The following is a 21,319-nucleotide window of genomic DNA, read 5'->3' as shown; positions in this document are numbered from 1 at the left end:
CTGTAGTCCTAGCTACTCAGGAGGCTGAGGTGGGGCATGATGGCTTGAGTCCAGGAGATTGAGGCTGCAGTGAGCTGTGACTATGCCACTGCTCCAGCGTGGGTGACAGAGTAAAACCCTGTCTCCAAAAAAAAAGGTGGGGAGTGGGAAGACTTAAGATTTGGCACATTGCTTAGAACAATGTTTCTCTAACTTTATGTGCATAGAAATTACCTGGGGATTTTGTTAAAATGCATGTTTTGATTGGTTCCATCTGAAATGGGGCCTGATTATTCTGCGTTTCTAGCAAGCGCCCAGGTCAATGATGCTTTGAGTAGCAAGCCCCTAGAGCAGATCTTAGTCATTTCTACATCACAGTCCCTTTGAGAACTAATGAAATGTATGGACTTTCTTTCCCAAAAACACATATTGAAAATCTTGTGTGCAAGTTCAAGAGGTTCATCTGCCATCATCCTCAGAATGTCCACCTCAGGATTCTAGCTATTTGGTTTTAAAAACTGAAGTTCAGGCTGAGTTTGGTGGCTCATGCCTGTAATCCTAGCAGTTTGAGAGGCTGAGATGGGCATGTCATTTGAGCCCAGGAATTCAAGATCAGCCTGGCCAACATGGTGAAATCTCATCTTCACTAAAAATACAAAAATTAGCCTAGTGTGGTGGCAGGTGCCTGTAATCCCAGCTACTCAGGTGGCTGAAGCACAAGAATCGCTTGAACCCAGGAGTTGGTGCCTGCAGTGAGCCAAGATTGCACAACTGCACTCCAGTCTGAGTGACAGAGTGAGACTCTGTTTCAAAATAAAAAACTATTGTTGCTCTGTAAATCCTGGAAGGCATATTTCTGTTTTCAAAGCCAAGATACAGATTATTAGTCTAGAAAGTGGATAAGCAGAAAGAGCAAAATAGTCTAAAACAAAAATCAGCATTGATGGATGAGAAGCAGAAAGTTTTTGAGACCTAGAGCCCCTGAGCACTGTCAGAATAGCTAAGAAATTAAGAACTGTGAGAAATGAGAGATCCCCTCAAACTTCAGACCATGATAGGCCAGTTGATCTTGAAGCCTGACCTCATTGATTTGTCCTGCAACCCTTGTGAAAAAATAATTTACAAATGCAAGGATGTATTTCTAGACTCTTATTTATTTTTAACTCCATTGATCTCTGTCCTTAGGTCAGTACCAAACTGTCTTGATAGCTAGCTGTAGTTTTGTATTAAGTTTGGAAATTGGAAACTTGGGAGTGTAACTTTGTTCTTTCAAGATAATTTTGGGTATTCTGGGTTCCTTACATTTACATGTAAATTTTTAAGATTTGTTTGTCAATTTCTGAAAAAAAAGCATGCTGGTATTTTCAGTAAGAATTGTGTCATATCTATAGATGAGTTTGGGGAATCATATTAACTCTTTGGATCCACGAGCATAGGATATCTTTTTTTTTTTTTTTAAGGTCTGTCATTTCTTTCAACAGTAGTTGTCAGGGTACAGGTCTCTTGCTTCTTAAGTATTACATTGGTATTTTGGGTGAAAATATTTGTACTTTTTTTTTGAGATGGAGTTACCGCACCTGGCTGATATTTGTAATTGAAATAATTTTTTGTACTTTGAAATTGGCCTATTGATGATATTTATTTTTAATTAAAATTTTTAGATTTGGCTGAGGGTGGTGGCTCATGCCAGTAATCCCAGTGCTTTAGGAGGCCAAGGTGGGCAGATCACAAGATCAGGAGTTCGAGACCAGCCTGACCAACTTGGTGAAACCCTGACTCTACTAAAAATACAAAAATTAGCTGGGCATGGTGGCATGCACCTGTAATCCCAGCTACTCAGGAGGCTGAGGCAGGACTTGATCCCAGGAGGCAGAGGTTGCAGTGAGCTGAGATTGCACCACTGCACTCCAGACTGGGCAACAGAGTGAGACTCCATCTTCAAAAAAAAATTAGATTCAAGGTACGTGTGGTGCAGGTTTGCTACATGGATATACTGTGTGATGCTGAAGTTTGGGCTTCTACTGATCCTGTCATCCAGACAATGAATATAGTACTTGACAGTTTTTTGCTGCTTGTCCCTCTTTCTCTGCCACTTTTTGGAGTGCCCGGTGTGTACTGTTCCCATCTTTATGGCTGTGCAGTGTTTAGATCCCACTTATAAATAAGAACATATAGTGTTTGGTTTTCTGTTTCTATGTTAATTCGCTTAGGTTAATGGCCTCTGGCTGCATCCACTTCGCTCTAAAGACATGATTTCATTATTTTGCATGGTTGTGTAGTATTTCATGGTGTATATATACCACAGTTGTTTTTGAGATAAGTTCTCACTCCATCACCCAGGCTGGAGTGAAGCGGTGCGATCTCAGCTCACTGCAACGTCTGCCTCCCAAGCTTAAGTCATCCTCTCACCTCAGCCTCCTTGTAGCTAGAACTACAGGTACCCACCACACCTAACTAATTTTGGTGTTTTTTGTAGAGACAAGGTATCACCATGTTGCCCAGGCTGGTCTCAAATTCCTGGGCTCAAGTGATCCACCATCCTTGGCCTTGGCCTCCCAAAGTGCTGAGATTAGAGGTGTGAGACACCATGCCCAGCCACAGTTTCTTTTTCTTTGGATATATACCAAGTAATGGGATTGCTGGGTTGAATGGTAATTCTGTTTTTAGTTTCTTGAGAAATCTCCAAACTGCTTTCCACAGGGGCTGAACTAGCTTAAATTCTTACCAGCAGTGTGTAAGTGTTCCCATTTTTTGATGCAGGGTCTTAGTCTGTTCCCCAGGCTGGAATGCAGTGGCATGATTATGGCTCATTACACCCGTGGCTTTCCAGGCTCTAGTGATCCTCCCACCTGAGCCTTCCAGGTAGCTGGGACTGTAGGCACACACCAGTATAACAGGCTAATCTCTCAATTTTTTTCATAGAGATGAGGTCTCACTATGTTGCCTGAGCTAGTCTTGAATTCCTGTGTTCAAGTGATTCTCCCATCTTAGCTTCCCAAAATGCTGAGATTACAAGCATAAACCACCGTGCCCAGCACTAATAGTCACTCTGACTGGGATGAGATGGCATCTCATTGTGGTTTTGATTTGCATCTCTCTAACTAGTGATACTGAGTGTTTTTCATATGTTTGTTGACCACTTGATTGTTGTCTCTTGAGAAGTGTCTGTTCACACCCTTTTCCCACTTTTCAACAGTGATATTTGGTGTTTTCTCTTGTGTGGATTTAAGTTCCTTATAGATTCTGGATATTAGTCCCTTGTTGAGTGCATAGTTTGCAAATATTTTCTCCCATTCTGTAAGTTGTAAGTTTACTCTGTTGGTAGGTTTCTTCTGCTATGCAGAAACTCTTTTGTTTAACTAGGGCCCAGTTGACAAGTTTTTTGTTGCATTTGTTTTTGAGGATTAGTCATAAATTCTTTGCCTATGTCAGTGTTAAGAAGAGTATTTCCTAGGTTTCTTCTAGAATATATTTACAGTTTGATGTCTTACATTTAAGGCTTTAATCTGCCTTGAGTTAGGAATTCTTTTTTCAATTTCATTTTCAGATTGTTCTTTGCTAGCATGTAGAAATAACAACTAGTTTTTGTGTATTGATCTTGCACTTTGCAATCTTGTGAACTCATTACAGTAGTTTTAATAGTTTCTTAGGGGTTCCTTAAGATTTTCTGTATACAAGATCATGCATTTGCAAATGAAAATGTTTTTACTTCTTTCCACTCTGGATGCCCTTTATTTCTTGCCTAATTGCCCTGGTTAGAATCTCCAATACAATGTTGAAGTACCAAGAACAGACATCCTTGTCTTACTGATCTTAGAGGGAAAGCATCCAGTCCTTGACTCTGAAGTATAACATAGGTGTGGGTCTCACAGGTGGGTGCCCCTTATCATGTGGAGGAAGCCTAGTTATAATTTTAATATTAGGTTGTCAGTATGCTCTGTTGATCTTTCATGGCAAACTTATATCCTAATTAGAAATGATAGTTGGCTGGATTACTAGGACCAGCAGGTCATTGAATTGGGTAAGATGTAATTCTAAGGCATTTACAATTACTATATGGAACATTTTGGAAAAGCATACCATGATAAATAGTCTTATTTTATTAAGACTATATATGTTGGGTTAGTAATCAAATTGACCATGCAATTTAGCATTTAGCCCACTAATTCAGTTCTCTGAAAATTATAGAGTGAACTTCAATTCTGAATTTTTTCTTGTCATTTGAAGTTTTATCTACATAGCCTGAAAGGATAAATGGCATGAAGTGTGCTTTTTAGACACGGTGACTTTTATACTTTCATTTACGTTATGAAGTTGGATGTGAAGAGGTCTTTCATATGTATTGGAAAACTGGAGAACGTTATAAACTATTTTGAAGCTGAAAACAAAAACAGGTACTGACTTAGCTATTTTGATATTTGCAGAAAGAAACAGACCTTTTTGTAGTCACTGTTTGGAATGTAAGAGTCATCTCCTGACTATAAAATTCTTTGTCAGCTTTTGGAAGATATCTGGGTGAAGGATGGTTCTGGGTGAACTTTCTGAAGACAAACTGGAATACATGGTTTTTTCAGGGAAATATGGAGAGTTAGGGAAACTAATTTTTTTTTTTTGAGATGGAGTTTTGTTCTCACCCAGGCTGGAGTGCAGTGGTGTAATCTGGACTCACTGAAACCTCTGCCTCCTGGGTTCAAGTGACTCTCCTGCCTCAGCCTCCTGAGTAGTGGGATTACAGGCACGCACCATCATGCCTGGCTAATTTTTGTATTTTTAGTAGAGACGAGCTATCACTGTGTTGGCCAGGCTGGTCTCGAACTTCTGACTTCGTGATCCACCTACCTTGACCTACCAAAGTGCTGAGATTACAGGCGTAAGCCACCACACCCAGCCAGGAAACTACAGTTTAGATGTTGCTATACCAGCTAATCATTCCAAAGAGAAATTGGGTAAGAATACTTAGCAAATGCTTATGTCAATCTTAAGTATCTAGAACACAAGAGCCAAATGAAATTGATATGGCAAATAAAACATGGAGAAAATAACCCACACTTAGGTTGGGCTCAGTGGCTCACATCTGTAATCCCGGCACTTTGGAGGAGGCTAAGGCATGCAGATTGCCTGAGTCCAGGAGTTCAAAACCAACCTGGATAACATGGTAAATCCCCATCCTAACAAAAAATACAAAGCTTAACTTGGCATGGTGACATACACCTGTGTAGTCCCAACTACTCAGAAAGCTGAGGTGGGAGGATCACCTGAGCCCAGGAGGTTGAGGCTACAGTGAGACGAAATTATGCACCATTCTATCACGGGCAACAGAGGGAAACCCTGTCTCAAAAGGAAAATGACCCACATGTTCACAGCTTATGAAGCCACAGTAATTTTACATTATCTTAATGTCAGGAAAATATTTATCTGGATGGATGGAAACCAAAAGTAGTAAAGTTATACACAATCTTCTAAGAAATGAACATCATTGTTTTTAAGCTTTCTGTATTATCTCCTGACATTATGAAAGTGATTCAGGCTATAATAGCCGTAATTCACTTGTTTTTTTTTTTTTTTTTTTTTTTTTTTTTGTTGTTGTTTAAGTACAGACAGGATTTTACCGTGTTGGCCAGGCTGGTATTGAACTCCTGACCTCAAGTGATCTGTCTGCCTTGGCCTCCTAAAGTGCTGGTATTATAGGCATGAGCCACTCTGCCTGGCCATGGATTTTTGGTTTTGGTTTTGGTTTTTGGGTTTGTTTTTGTTTTCTGTTTTGTCATTAAGGGAACAAGTATCACCTTCCACTCTATCCAGAATGAACATCTATGGGGGAGAGAACATCACAGTATTTAAAGTGAATTTTTAAAAACACAAATATACTACGTTTGTTAGCTCAAGACAAAGGCGAACAACCTTTTTCATTTATGAAAGCTTTACTAAAACTTTCATAGTACTGATGCTGAGCCTCAGTGAGTTTTATTAGTTGTCATAAATGAAAAAGGTTGTTTGCCTTTGTCTTGAGCTAACAACGGTAGTATATTTGTGTTTTTAAAAATCCCCTTTAAATACTGTGATGTCCTCTCCCCCTACAGATGTTCATTCTGGATAGAGTGGAAGGTGATACTTGTTCCCTTAATGAGTTTACCATAACTGGATCAACATATGCACCTATTGGAGAAGTGTGAGTAACTCTCCTCCTCATTTAAAGGCTCTGGTGTAGCAGTTTAGATTTGTATCGATTTGCAGCATGTCTACAAAGTTGATGGCTTTCTGAATGTGGCTCTCAAATTGACACTTATTACTAAAGTAGTAAATTTTTTTTAAAACAAAAACTTTGAAAGATGAAACACAGGTTATAATCCAGTCATCTTTTTGCATCTTATGGGGTCCAAACTTTCAAGTGGGATTTGTGTGTTACTCACTGATACTAGTGGTGGAAGAATTAAATTGACTAAGTATTTCCGGTCTTCTTACTGATTGATTTCTGACATCAGAGATGCATTCTGTTTTTTGTTTTTGTCTCATATTGGCTATGGCATCAGATTTTGAGGAATGGTCACTCAGATTCTTTGGAATTTTTTCCAGTCTGTTGTCCCCAAAATTGTCTTTTCATTATTAAAGAATTGGGGAAAAATCGATAGAGGTGACCACACCCTGCTCTAAAGACATGGAATTACATTTTTATGTGAAGTCTCTCTTTGAATTAATAGTGTGATCAGTGGCTTCTTATGTTTCTAAATATTGTGATTGGTGTCTTATATTTAAGGGAAATGAAACACCTACTTATTAGAATAAGATCACATGCATACCTGTACTTTGAGTATGTTTTTCATTATGTGGGTCATCTGTTCCAGAGGAGAATTAAAAATGGCCATAGAATAATGATGTAATAGAGGACAGACTGTCTTTCTATGGAAAAAAATATTAAAGAGAAATTTATGTGTGTACTTCTCCATTTTTTCTACTTTCTGTGCCTTTAACCAATAAAGGCAAATGCTGTGTATGAAAAGTTGGAGAAGCTACAGAGACTGCTCTCAATTGCCTAGTAGAGAAGATGAATGCGTATTTTTTTCTTCTTTTTAAATTGGATCTCATTCTTTTACCCAGGCTGGAGTGCAGTAGTGGGATAAGGGCTTGCTGCAGCCTCAACCTCCTGGGCTCAAGTGATTCTCCCACCTCAGCCTCTTGAATAGCTGAGACCACAGGTACACTCCACCATGGTAGGCTAAGGTTTTCTATTTTTGGTAGAGATGGAGTTTCGCCACATTGCCCAGTCTTGTCCCAAACTCCTGAAGTCAAGTCATCTGCTCACTTCAACCTCCCAAAGTGCTGGGTTACAGGCATGAACCTCTGTGCACAGCCCTTTTGTCATCTTTCTTCTTTCTTTTTTTAGATTAGGTTTCACTGTTTATGTAGGCTGGAGCGATGCACATGATCACAACTTGCTGTAGCCTCAACCTCCTGAGCTCATCATCCTCCCACCTCAGTTTCTTGAATACCTTGAACCACAAGTGTACACCGCCACACGTGGCAAATTTTTTGTATTTTTGGTAGAGATGGTGTTTTGCCATATCGCTCAGTTAGGTCTCGAACTCCTGAACTCAAGTCATCTGTCTGCTCACCTTGGCCTCCCAAACTGCTGGGTAATAGGCCTGAGCAACTGTGCTCAGCATTTGATCTTCTTTCATCTCTCTCTCTCTCTCTCTCTTTCTGTGTGTGTGTGTGTGTGTGTGTGTGTGTGTGTGTGTGCGCGCAGAGAGAGAGAGAGATATCTTGCTCTGTTACTTAAGCAGTGGTGTGGTCACGAATTGCTGCTGCCTCAACATCCTGAGCTTAAGCGATCCTCCCACCTCAGTCTCTTCAGTAGCTTAAACCACAGGTGCACACCACCATGCCTGGCTATTTTTGGTAGAGATGAGGTTTGGCCATGTTGCCCAGTGTTGCCTCCAACTGCAGAACTTAAGTGATCTGCCCACCTCAGCCTCACAAATTTGTGGGTTATGGGCATGAGCCACTGTGCCCAGCACTGTTTTTTTTTTTTTTTTTTTTTTTGAGATTAGGTCTTGCTCTGTTACCAAGGCTGGAGTGCAGTGGCGTGATCACCACTTGCTGCAGACTCAACCTCCTGGGCTCAAGCAATCCTCCCACCTGAGCCTCTTTAATAGCTAGGACCACAGGTGTACACCACCATGTCTGGCTACTTTTTGTATTTTTGGTGGAGATATAGTTTACTATGTTTCTCAGTCTTGTCTTGAGCTCCTGAACTCAAGTGATCTGCCCACCTCAGCCTTTCAAAGGGCTGGGTTACAGGCGTAAGCCACTGTGCCCAGCATTTTTTTTATTTTTCTTTTGTATTTTGGTAAAATTTGGTTTTACTCTGTTATGCAGGCAAATGTTTTGTATTATTGGTAGAGATGGAGATTGGCCATGTTTCCCAGTGTTGTCTGAAACCGTTGAACTCACATGATCTGCTTGCCTCAGCCTCTTAAAGTGCTGGGCTACAGGCCTAAGCCACTGTGCCCAGCAATGTTTTTTACTTCTTCTCCTTCTCCTCCTCCTCCTCCTTCTCCCTCCTCCTCCTCCTCCTTCTTCTTCTTGTTCTTCCTCTTCTTCTTCCTTTTTCTTCTTCTTCTTTTTTGTTTTGAGAGTAGGTCTCTGTGACCCAGGCTGTTGTGCAGTGGTGTGATCACCACTTTCTGCAGCCTCAACCTCCTGGGCTCAAGCGATCTTCCATCCTCAGCATCTTGAATAGCTAGGACCGCAGGTGCACATCACAACACCTGGCTTATGTTTTGTATTTTGGATAGAGATGGGGTTTTGCCGTGTTGCCCAGTCTAATCTCAAACTCCTAAACACAGGTGATCTGCCCACCTCAGTCTCCCAAAGTGCCAAATTGTCCCCAGCTCTTTTTTCTTCTTTTTTCCTTTTGATGGTAACCCAGTGTGGTGGGCATGCACCTGTGGTTTATTGTTGACCAGGTGTGGTGGTGTGCAGCTGTGGTTTCAGTGATTCAAGAGGCTAAGGTGAGGGGATTGCTTGAGTCCAGGAGGTTGAGTCTGCAGCACGCACTTCAGCTTGAGTAACAGAGCAAGACGTTATCTAAAAAAAAGAAAAGAAAAAGAAAAAACTGGACACAGTGGCTCACACCTGTAACGCAACACTTTGGGAGGCTGAAGTGGGTAGATCAGTTGTGTTCAGGAGTTTAAGATCAGATTAGGCAACATGGCAAAACTCCATCTCTACAAAAAAAAAAAAAGTTAGCAGAGCATGATGGTGTGCACCTGTGGTCCAAGCTGTTCAGGAGGTTGATGTGGGAAGATCACTTGAACCCAAGAGGCTTAGGCTGCAGGAAGCCATGGTTACACCACTGCCCTCCAGGAAGGGCAACAGAGGGAGACCTAATGTCAAATAAAACAAACAAACAAACAAAACAGAAGAAAAAAAGGGCCAGGCACAGTGGCTCATGCCTGTAACCCAGCACTTTGGGAGGCATAGGAGGGCAGATCACTAGATTTCAGGAGTTCCAGACCAGACTGGGTAACATGGAAAAACCCAGTATCTACCAAAAATACAAAAAATTAGCCAGGTGTGGTGGTGTGCACTTGTGGTCTCAGCTATTCAAGAGGCTGAGGTGGGAGGATCGCTTGAGCCTAGGAAGTTGAGGCAGCAGCAACTCATGATCACGCTACTGCCCTCCAGCCTGGGTAGGAGTGCAAGACATACTCCTATGAAAAAAAAAATGGGAAGAAAAAGGAAGAAAAAGTAAAAACTGGCTGGGCACAGTGGCTCCCGCCTGTAACACAGCAGAATGGATGGCCAAAGTGGGCCAATCACTTGAATTCTTGAATTTGAAAGTTTGAGACCAGGCTGGGCAACATGGCAAAACTTCATCAGTACCAAAAATGGAAAAAATGTGCAGCTATGTTTCAGCTATTCAAGAGGCTGTGGTGGGAGGATGGCTTGGGCCCAGAAGGTTGCGGGTACCACAAGCTGTGGCCATGCCACTGCACTCCAGCCTGGGTAACAGAGAGAGGCCTACTGTCAAAACAAACAAACAAACAAACAAAAGAAAACAGAAAAAAAGGGCTGGGCACAATGGCTCACCCTCCTAACATAAGCTGTCTGGGGCCAGCCTCTGCCGTGGGCTAGGCTACAGCTGCTACCTGCACGTGGCGACGTGGCAGCCACAGTGACAACCCCCCGACGCTGTCTGCCAGCTCCACCGCAGTGCGTATCCCAGGGCCAGAAGCCTCCGCGGCTCCTCACACAGGTAGTCGGTCCTGCTGCTGCAGGAAAGCAGGAACCCAGTTGGCCTCGAGGATCCAGCAGCTGCACAGCACCCAGCGACTGCGCCCTGTCACTCTGTGCATCGGCCAAGGAAGAGGGGCCCTAGGGTGGGAGGGCAGTCCGCTGGATGGCCCTCAGGTCTCCTGGGACCAGCCCTGCCAGCCTATGCCATGGGCTCAGCTGCAGCCGCCCCCTGCAGATGGTGCACGTCAGCAGCGGTGGCAACCCTGGACATGCACGCGGCGGCCAGCAGCACAGAACCAGGGGCCAGAAACCACTGTGGGCCTATCGCAGGCGGTGAAGCCGCAGCTGCAGGAGGGCGGGAAGTGGTGCTCAGCCCCATTCCAGTAGCCACACAATGCCCAGACCAGCGGCCTAGCACTCTGGGAGCTGCCAAAAGTGGATCCGAGGGTGGGAGGGGGTTATTCCGCGACCTTCAGGGCTCACTCAGGTCTGGGTCCTGCACTGCCACTCTCTGCCGCGGGCTCCACGGCAGCTGCCACCTGCACACGGCGCGGCAGAAGTGGTTGCAACCCCAGCTCTGCCTGCCGTAACCAGCAGTGGGGGACCCAGGACCCCAGGCCGCCTCAGAGTGTCCCTCGGGAGGTCTCTCTGCAGCTGCAGGAGGGCAGGGACTAGCGCTCACCCATCCCGTGGCTGCAGCGTGTCTGGCGCCTGCATCCCCTGGCTCTGGGCTCAGGCCAAACCAGAGTAGCTCCTAGGGCGGGAGGGCGGTGCACTGGCGGACACTCAGGCCATCTGAGACCAGCCCAACCGGCCTCCACCATGGGCTCAGCTGCACCTGCCCTCTGCACAGTGCACTCTGCAGCAGAGGTGGCGACCTCTGAGCCTTCCTGAGCCCCCAAAGCCACGGACACTAGGGCCCAGCGCCCCCTGGCAGCTCATCCAGGCCGTCCGCTGTGCAGCTGCAAGAGAGCGGGAGACAGCCTCAGCCCCATGCCCCTGGCTGTTCAGCACCCAGTGCCCGCGGTCCCGCACTGTCAACGCAATCTGATCTCAAACTCCTGAACTCAAGTGATCTGCCTACCTTTGCTTCTGAAAGTGTTGGGTAACGAGTGTGAGCCACTGTGCCCAGCCCCTATTTCTCCTTTATATTTTTATTTTATATGCTTGTTTGTTTTTCGATTAGGTTTTCCTCTGTTATCCATGCTGAAGAGCAGTAGCATGATCATAGCTTGCTGCCGTATCAAAATACTGGGCTGAAGCGATCCTCTCACCTCAGCCACTTGAATAGCTGGGACCATAGGTTCACACCAGCAAGCCTGGATATTTTTTGGTATTGTTGTCAGAGATGGGGTTTCGCCATGTTGCCCAGTCTGGTCTTGAATTCTTGAACTCAAGTGATTTGCCCACCTTGGCCTTCCAAAGGGCTGGGTTACAGTGGTGAGCCCAGTGAGAAACCCCTTTTTGTCTTTTTTTTTTCCTTTGGATGTTCAGTCTCACTCCGTAACCCAGGCTGTAGTGTAGTGGTGTGATCAGATTGCTGCAGCCCCAACCTCCTGCGCTCAAGTGACACTCCCACCTATTTTTTTTTTTTTTTTTTTTTTTTGAGTAGCTGGGACCACAGGTGCACACCAGCACACCTGGTAATTGTTGGTATTTTTGGTAAGGATGGAGTTTTGTCATGTTGCCCAGTCTGGTCTTGAACTCCTGATCTCAAGTGATATGCCCATGTCAGCCTCCCAAAGTGCTGGGTTACAGGCATGAACCACTGCGTCCCTCCTTTTTTTGGGATTAGGTTTTGCTCCATTACTTAGCTGGAGTACAGTGGCATGATTACAGCTTGCTGCAGCCTCAACCTCCTTGACTTAAGCAATCCTGTTACCTCAGCCTCTTGAATAGCTGGGACTACAGGTGCACACCATCACTCCAGGCTAAGTTTTGTATTTTTGTTAGAAATGGGGTTTGGCCATGTTGCCCAGTCTGGTGTCGAAATGCTGAAACCAAGTGATCTGCCCACCTCTGCCTCCCAAATTGCTGGATTACAGGTATGAGCTACTCTGTCCAGCCCTTTTTCTTCCTCTTTTATTTGTGTGTGTGTGTGTGTGTGTGTGTGTGTTTAAGTTAGGTTTTGCTTTGTCATCCAAGCTAAAGTACAGTGGTCTGATCACGACTTGCTGCAGCCTCAACCTGATGGGCTCAAGCCACCCTCCCACCTCAGCCTCTTGAATAGCTGGGACCACAGGTGCACACTACCATGTCTGGCTAATTTTTTGTATTTTTGGTAGAGATGGGGTTTTGCCATGTTTTCCAGTCTGGTCACCAATTCTTTAACTCAAGTGATCTGCCCACTTTGTCATCCCAAAGTGCTGGATTGCAGGCATAAGCCACTGCACCCAGCCCTATTTTTTCATTTTTCTTTTTTCTTTTTCTGTTTCTTTTCAGATTAGGACTTGTTCTGCTACCCAGGCTGCAGTGCCATGATGTGATCACAGCTTGCTGCAGTTTTAACCTCGTGGGCTCAAGCAGTACTTTCACCTCATCCTCTTGAATAGCTGAGACCACAGGTGTGCACCACCATGCCTGGCTAATTTTTTGCACTTTTGGCACAAATGTGGTTTTGCCATGTTGCCCAATTTGGCCTCAAACTCCTGAACTCAAGTGATCTCCCCACCTCAGCTTTCCAAATTGCTGGGTTAGAGTTGTGAGCCACTGTGCCCGGCCCTATTGTTTCCTTCTTTTTTTTTTTTTTTTTTTTTTTTTAATTGACATTTGTTCTTGCTATTTTACTGAGGCTGGAGTGCAGTGTGCAATCATGATTTGCTGCAACCTCAACCTCCAAGGCATAGGCAATGCTCCCACCTCAGCCTCGTGAATAGCTGGGACTAGAGGTGCACACCATACGCCTGGCTAATTGTTGGTATTTTTGGTGCAGATGGAGTTTGCCATGTTGCCCAGCCTTGTCTCCAACTGCTGAACTCAGTGACCTGCCCACCTCGACATTCCAAATTGCTGTGCTACAGGGATGAGTTGCTGTGCCCAGCCATATCATTTTCTTTTTTCTGTTTTTATTTTGAGATTAGGTCTTGCCCTGTTACCCAGGCTGGTGTGCAGTGGCATGGCCATGGCTTGCTGCAGCCTCAACCTTTTGTGCTCAAGCGATCCTCCCAACTCAGCATCTTGAATGGCTGGGACCACAGGTGCGCACCAACATGCCTGGCTAATTGTTTGTATTTTAGGTGGAGATGAAGTTTTGCCATGTTTCCCACTCTGACCTCAAACTTCTGAACTCAAGTGATCTGCCTACTTCAGCCTTTTAAAATGCCATTTTACAGGCTTGAGCCACTGTGCCCAGCCTTTTCTCTTCTTTTTTTTTTTTCATTCTCACTTTGTTACCCAGGCTGGAGTGCAGTGACGTGGTCACAGCTTGCTGCAGCCTCAACCTCCTAGGCCCAATGATCCTCCCACTATAGCCTCTTGAATAGCTGGGACCACAGGTGCACACCACCGTGTCTGGTTAGTGTTTTGGATTTTTGGTAGAGATGCCTTGTGAAAGGAGCTTCCTTCCTGTCCCATGTCTTCTCCATCTCTTTGTCTGATGATGGTAATGACACCAGCAGACATTGCTGAGAGGGGCAGAATAGGAATTGGGTCCCTACTTTTCTGACACAGAGCAGACAGGACAAAAGTCAGAAGGAATGGACCTCAGGGTCAGGCCAGACACAAAGAGGTCCCAGACCTAATCTTCCTGGGGCTGGGACAGAGAAGTTTTTACTTTTCACCTCTTCTGGAAATCTGAGGAAAGATTCTTCAGTAGACCCTGTTGGCCAAGGGTTTCCTGTCCCAGAAATGCATTTAAACTGGACAGAACCCCCCAGCTCTTGGCCTGGGCAGTGGCAGCACTCCCAAGTAGCAGGACAGGTAGGGAAGGACACGAGTTCTAGTGCAGGGTGATCTCAGCAAAGGAATGGGGACTGGTCCCAGAGTCCAGGTCATCCTTGAAACTCTTTTATGGAATCCATAACACCTCAGTTTCCACTTATTTTGGAGATGGTTTAAAATCTTCTGTATCAAACTCTGAGTCTTCAGACATGTTAGGCTCCATTGGTATTTTAATGAAGACACCCCTGGAATGAGTTCTAGGTCACCCCTGGGCTGGGATCTAATGCAGATGTGGAAAGGTTTTCTTCTTAGCCTGTCCGACCTGTTGAGCCCCACACTCATCCTGGAGCCTACCCAGGTTCTGAGTCAGGATCTCTGGAGTTTAGGGCAAGCTCCTGAGGACAGTGAGATGCCTCCACCCCTCTGCTCCTGCTGCTCCACCTGCTCTGATCTAGTCTAGACATGGTGTACAGGGCCATACTCTTCCACTAGGTGCAAGCGCATCCCTGCTGAAATCCCTCTGGACCTGGATGCTGTCTTCACTGTCATATCCCCAACCCTGCACAGTGACTGGCCCTTGTGCTGATGCCCAGGAAGCAACCACAAATGTACAGTAGAATCAGAGCACCAAACGATTTTGCAAATAGGGGATAAAGGAGTCATGTCTTCCTCATTTCTGGATCTCTGGAGCTGTCCCATCTAGTGTGCTTCTCAGTCATATACATGTGTCTTTATAGTTAAATAAATTTAAATATATACAATGAAAAAATCCAAACCTCATCACAACAGCCACCATGCAGTGGCCTAGTAGCCATACAGCAGACAGCATTTCCATCCCCACAGAATGCTGTCTTACACATCTGCTGTGAGCCTGGCCCAGGGTCTGATGTTGAGCTCACCTCACTCAAAGCATGCACATCAAAGTTGGGATCTCAGGGTGGTGAGATTGGAGGTGAGACCTATAATGGGCCAGTGGAAGGAAAAAAATGAAAGGTGATTCCTTCAGCTCCTCTTTCTCACTTGAAGGCTGGAAAGTGTGAACAATGCCTTGTTGAAGACCTCTGACTCCACAGAGCCTAGAGAGAGTCTGAGAATACCGAGGAAAGCTCAGGGTAATCTTGTGTAATCCAGTGCGACCTCACCTGGAGTAGGAGGGTGAGTGAGTCACTGTCTAAAATAACTTCTTGCTGAGATTTGTGTCTCTAAAGATTGGTCAGTGGACACCATCCATGAGGGAAGCTGAGCTGTGATAGGGCAATTTCTACAGGTAGAAAAACATACCCTAGGAGTATTTCTGGGAGCAGTTGGGTTACACCTGTTGCTTTGGAACCTAGGAAGGGGGCTATGAAGTCAGAACCAAAAAAAAAAAAAAAAAAAAAACCCAAACATTTGTAGAATCGAATTTATTCCTGTTGTATTTTAATAAGATAGAGATGAGAGGATGTGTGTCCATAGGCTTTGGGGGCTGTGTTTATAACCATCCTTTCTTGCTCTGGTATTTAATGATTACTTTTCCCAGGAGACTAGTTTTTCCTGCCTGTGTTACAGCAAACATCAAAGCCTTGCTTTTTGATTGGTTAATATCTTTTGGGAATTGGGGATGTGAGAGTATTACTAGGTCTTGGCATTGCCTAAGATGCAAGATATCTGGTGAGACTCCCTCATGGTCACTATTTGAACATAGTTGTTTCTCTGAGATGGTCTCAGAATCTTCAGTCCCACACTCCATATGCCACACCCAGCAAAGCTCCCTGAGTTACTCATGGTCTCCAACCACCAGGGCACTGACTTTTACTCTGTCTGCCTCCAGCTCCTCCTGAGGATTGCAGGAGCACGTCTTCAGAGGATGATGATGAGGTAAGAACCCTTTTCTTTGTCCTCTAAAGAATGCCCTGTCAGGGGTGGGGAACATGGAGGGAGAGCATCAGGATAAATAGCTAATGGATGTGAGGCTTAAACCTATGTGATGGGTTGATACACACAGTAAAACACCATAGCACATGTTTACCTATGTAATAAACGTGCACAGTCTCACACATGCATCCTGGAACTTAAAATTCAAAACAAAACCAAACAAAAAAAGAATTGTTTATTTCCTGTTTCTTTCCTTCTGTTAATCTTGATATAAAATCTGAGAAGGCACAGATTTTTATGTGTTTATGACATATGTATGACATGTCCAATTCTCTTTGTGGGAGTGGAATTCAGTGCAAGCGTATTCCCATTGGATACATGATATATTAGAATGTTTTTAAATGACATCATCCATTATCAGCTGTAATGCAGAGGAATTTTCCTCAACACCAGTTTTCCTCCTTGGTTTAGGCATTGTGCATTTGCCAATGTAAATCAACTTCATAGATAAACTCTATGGGAAAAGATCTTGCCTTTCCCACAGGTGTCCTCTATTCTAGTATTTTGATTCTTGGCCTTTGACTCAACCATTGTTTCACAACTAGTTTTCTGAGGTCATCAAGAGACTGACAGATCTGTGTGAGGGGCAGAAGAATTAATCTGATCCTCATAGTGTCTTCTTTTGTCTAATTGCAGAGTTCAGCACTCCCTGGCTATGGTATGTTCCTGAAGCAGCTCACTTGCTGAGAAACAAACTTGCTGGTTTTAATATATAGAAACCTGATTCTGGGTTCCGTTTAAAGAATATTGGGGGTCTTGTGAAAGAAAATATTTTGCAAGTGTATAATTTTGATCGGAGGGGCTGTATGAATGCATGTGAACCCAGAGGACCAGCCAGGGGGTGTTGTGTGAGCCGACGTGGCTTCAGCTGAGGTAGAAGTGAGGGCACCTCTCTTGGACTTACTCTGATGTTGGTGGTTCTAAAGAGTGGATTCTGGAAAATCTCAACAGAGAAGAAGATGCCTTTCCAGGTAGACAACAAGATTACAGGTGGGATCTAATAAAGCAGGGTTCCCAGGAGCCTTCAGGTTATGCCTGCTGTTTGGGAGGCTGAGGGAGCATGTAGAAAGAGAAGAAAAAGAAAACAGGGATGAAGTTTATTCTTGTCAGAGTTTAATGTCATAATGGTGAGAAATAGGAGTACCCTGTGTTTGTGATTACCTCTTCTTGCTTTATAATTTAAATATGGCCTTTCTGAGGACACCTCTTTCCTGCCTCTGCCACTGCAAAATGTTAAAGCCTTTGGTTTGGGGCACTCTTCTGTCATAGCAGTTGCTTAATCCTGGAGACAAAAATTCTTCCACAGTATGCCCAGATGCTTGGGAGAAACTGATTCTCACCTTCTGAACTGTTAGGTTTCATGGCAGCACATTCATTTGTCTGTCCTTGCTGTTTACTCCTGATATCAAGGGCTCTCTCTGGGCATGGGGAACAGGGTAAAAATTCCCTCTGGGTTCATTGCAAAAGCTCCAGTGTCTTGGAAATGGAGGAAGAAGCACAACCTTGAGCACACTGCTCAATTTATTTATTTAAATGCGAATATGCAGTTTTAACTTCATTTGTTAAAGAGGTCTTCCTTTTCCCATTGTGTAATCTTGGCACTTTTGTTGAAGATCAGTTGACTGTATATGCATGCATTTAATTTTGGGCTCTCTATTCCATATCTGTGATACTTATGGGTGCCCCATGCTAGGACCATGTCTGTCTTTTCCTCTTGTAGATTTCAATCTCACAAATGTGTATATTCCAAAGCTATTCTTTTTCAACATTATCATGGTTGAGACATATAAGAATTTATAAATATTTTTGGGTTGTCTTTTACATTTCTGCACATATGGCTATTACCAGTTTGGTAATAGTTGTTGTGAGCCTGCGAATCATTTTGTAGTATTGTGTATTAGTCAGGTTTACTCTTCCTATCTGTGAATATGGGATGCCATTTCACTTATCTGTACCTTCTCTACTTTCTTTCAGTCAGGTTCTGTTCTTACCAGGTTACAAGTGTTTCACCTCATTGGTTAGATTTATTTCTAAGTATCTAATAATTTTAGAGGTTATCATCCATGGGATTACATTTCTAATCTTCCTATTGGATTGTTTATATTGAATGAATATTAACACAACTGCCACTTGAGTGTTAACCTTGCACTCTGCAATTTTGATGAATTTATTAGCATCAATAGCAATCTTATAAACTATCTCAGATTTTCTATATGCAGAATGTTAAAGAAGTTCTCAGCTTCATACACCTCTTCTCAAGTATGTTGTTACTTCGAAGGTCTATTCATATTCACCTACTAAATGGTATCCTACCAAATGATGTAGTAAGGTTGTTCAAGAAATACTTTGCCTATTTATTCCATAATTTATAGTTTTAATTCTTTGTTCATGCTATTGTGTTTATTATTTCCCCATAGAGTAAAATACAGTTTCTGATTAGATTCTGCATACCTAACTGCCCTCTTCAGTGTTGACTGGAAGAATATAAGAACATCTATTGTGCTTCTGTTTTTTCCACCATCAGTTATCTTTCATACTCTAGACTTCAGAATCTGAAGCAAATCTGGAATGTGGAAATGTGAAGAAAAATGCACAAGAAAGAAACCTAATGTTGCTATTCCCATGGCTTCCCTCTTTTCATCAGCCTAAATGTATATTTAGTTCACAGTATTTGAGAGACCATTGCTTCTACTCATATCACAAGTTTTCCAAAACACATGCTGATAATATCTATGTCTAGGACAGTTTACCTACCAAAACATAGTTTTAAACTTACTTTTGTGGATTATTCAAAATGCCTATGTACAGAGTTATAAATAATATGCTTTCACCCATCCTATTATCCTCTTCAGAAGGAAGGAGTGCACAAATCAGGTCTGCTGTGACACCATCCAGAGCCGTTTTTCAAGGCTAAGCTACCGTCATCTCCATAACTTGGTTACTGCCTCAGTTTGAGCCACTTCTCATTTAAGAGAAAGAAATCATACAGGATATGATGTCATATGCTTAGGACCTTCCATTATGGTAGATAATTCTCCTTCCCAAGTAAATTGGTGCTCATTCTATTTCACCAGGTATCTGCTGATCTTTCATCAGATCACTGGCTCATTTTGTGGACAAGAGGCACTTATTTTTTTTTTTCAGAAGTAGCTACTGTGTGGAATCAGGATGTCATCAAAAGCATTTATGACACTTGTGTCTCATTCTTTTGGCACAAGGTTAGAGTTAAGTTCAAATGATTATTTTTGGACAAAGCAGGTGTGCATTATGGCATTATCCCATACTGGCGAGCTTATCTCTTGGGTTTGCCTGCAGCTCTGGAGTGTGTTAAGCTGTGAGATATTAGGCAAGTCAGTTCTTTTTAAATTTACCATCCCGAAGATCTAAAATACACAGTTTATTTCAATAAACCCATTCAATCCTCACCACAGACCTCACCTAAGCAGTGATTCTTTACTATCCACACACTCCTTGGATGGTGAAATCGAAGGGATAATGAATGTGCCCATGTTTCTAAGCCCCTAATGAAAGGAGGCAACATATGAACCTAGGGATATAACCATAAAGCTGCATCAATAATGAATTGTTGAACTGCAGTTGTTACCCTCAGAAGGATGGCTCTCAACCCTACCATCACAGGCAGCCACAGGTTGGTTCCCTCAAACGCACAAGTCCTGAATTTACATGAGTCTACAGAGATCCCAAACACTGTCTATGATTACAAGGTGGCTGCAGCAGTCACATAGCTTAAGGCAGACAACAGTGAATGTAACTGCAGGATATGTCACAGCCATTGGTGTGAAAAATAGAGAACTGCCCCAGATACCTCTGACAACAGGGTCAAATGCAAGTTTTGAATATCAGGAAGCAGTACTTAGAAATATTGATAAACTCCTTTCAGTGCTGGGAACATTCCTCAGCAGTTGGTCCCAAACAAATAAGATGAAAGAGATATTATTGAGACAGTTGAAATTATATTACCACAAGACCTAGAAATGATCAAATCCTGCAAGCTACATTCGTTAGATACAATGACAATTAAGACAGCAAAAGAGCTTTGGGTTACTAGCTTACCACACTCACTGCAACTCTTTGCACTGTAGAGTTAAAACACATCAGCATTCAGCCCATGTCCCTTCCTGAAATAAACTATGCTCAGTTGACTGGCAAGTACAGAGTACAAAGATAGGTATTCTCCATAGGCAATTACTACACATGCATGACAAAGAAAATGTGGACCGAAGAAGGAACTATCATGTGATTAAAAACTGGTTATTTTATGGGATATAATTTCAATATTTCCAATTCTTTCATTGACTATAACAAAAGATTAGTACATAACTACAATAGACTGTTTTACCTGCAATTGAATCCATCTGTCTGTTCAACTTAGCTTTTATTCAAGGATTCAAAATTCTTAAAAACAGAACTGTAATGACAACCATTTATGTGACAGCCATTTCCCTTTATGTGACTCCATAAATGGAAAAATATTTTTGGGACATAAATCATATAAACAAATATTGTTGTTATTTCTGTTTGACACAACAAATCCCTAATGTCCTTGCCTAAAAAATAAAACCTACCATGATTACACATTGCAAATGAAATGTTATTTAAAACTGGTCTCCATCAATTTAGAAGTTTAATTTGCCAAGGTTAAGGACACGCTGGTGACACAGCCCAGGAGGTCCTGAGTACATATGCCCAATGTGATTGGGCTACAGTTTGGTTTTTACATGTTTTAGGGAGACATAAGACATCAGTTAATACATGCAAGATGTAAATTTCTTCAGTTTGGAAAGACAGAACAACAGAAAGTGGGAGAAGGTGGGGGCTCCAAGTAATAAGGAGGATTTCAAGATTTTCTGATTATCACTTTGTTGAACCCAGGACCCCACTGTGGACATAGCTTGGGCTAAGGCATGAGGTAAGATCAAAGTGACGGTACTGGAATATCCAAAAACTGACTTCGCCTAACTTTGATATTTGACTTGTTAGAATTCTACCAAAGTTGTGCTCCACGGGACAAACATTTAAAGAGAAAACAAACTGTTACATTTCAGATGTACTGAATGTAATGAAATGTTAAGGGAATGGCCAGATGCAGTGGCTGACGCCTATAATCCCAGCACTTTGGGAGGCTGAGGCGGGTGGATCCCTTGGAAGTCAGGAGATTGAGACCAGCCTGACCAACATGGTGAAACCCCGTCTCTACTAAAAATATGAAAAGTAGCTAGGTGTGGTGGCATGCACCTGTAATCCCAGCTACTAGGGAGGCTGAGGCAGGAGAATCGCTTGAACCTGG

The 21,319-nt window shown here is 43.2% G+C and overlaps 1 long non-coding RNA gene across 1 annotated transcript; it reads right to left on the bottom strand.

Annotated features, from left to right (window-relative positions):
• Positions 1–3,834: 3,834 nt before the first annotated feature.
• LOC116546130 lies at positions 3,835–20,175 on the bottom strand. Its single transcript, XR_004266598.1, has 3 exons — positions 20,162–20,175; positions 4,899–4,901; positions 3,835–3,924 (listed from the first exon to the last, which is right to left on the bottom strand). It is a non-coding gene; the product is annotated as an uncharacterized LOC116546130 (long non-coding RNA).
• Positions 20,176–21,319: the final 1,144 nt, after the last annotated feature.

Source organism: Sapajus apella, unplaced genomic scaffold (genome assembly GCF_009761245.1).
Source record: "Sapajus apella isolate SASKATOON/1434 unplaced genomic scaffold, GSC_monkey_1.0 scaffold611, whole genome shotgun sequence".
Lineage (NCBI taxonomy): Eukaryota > Metazoa > Chordata > Mammalia > Primates > Cebidae > Sapajus > Sapajus apella.
Note: the sequence above shows the minus strand (reverse complement) of the source record. Positions and strands in the feature narration are given on the sequence as shown.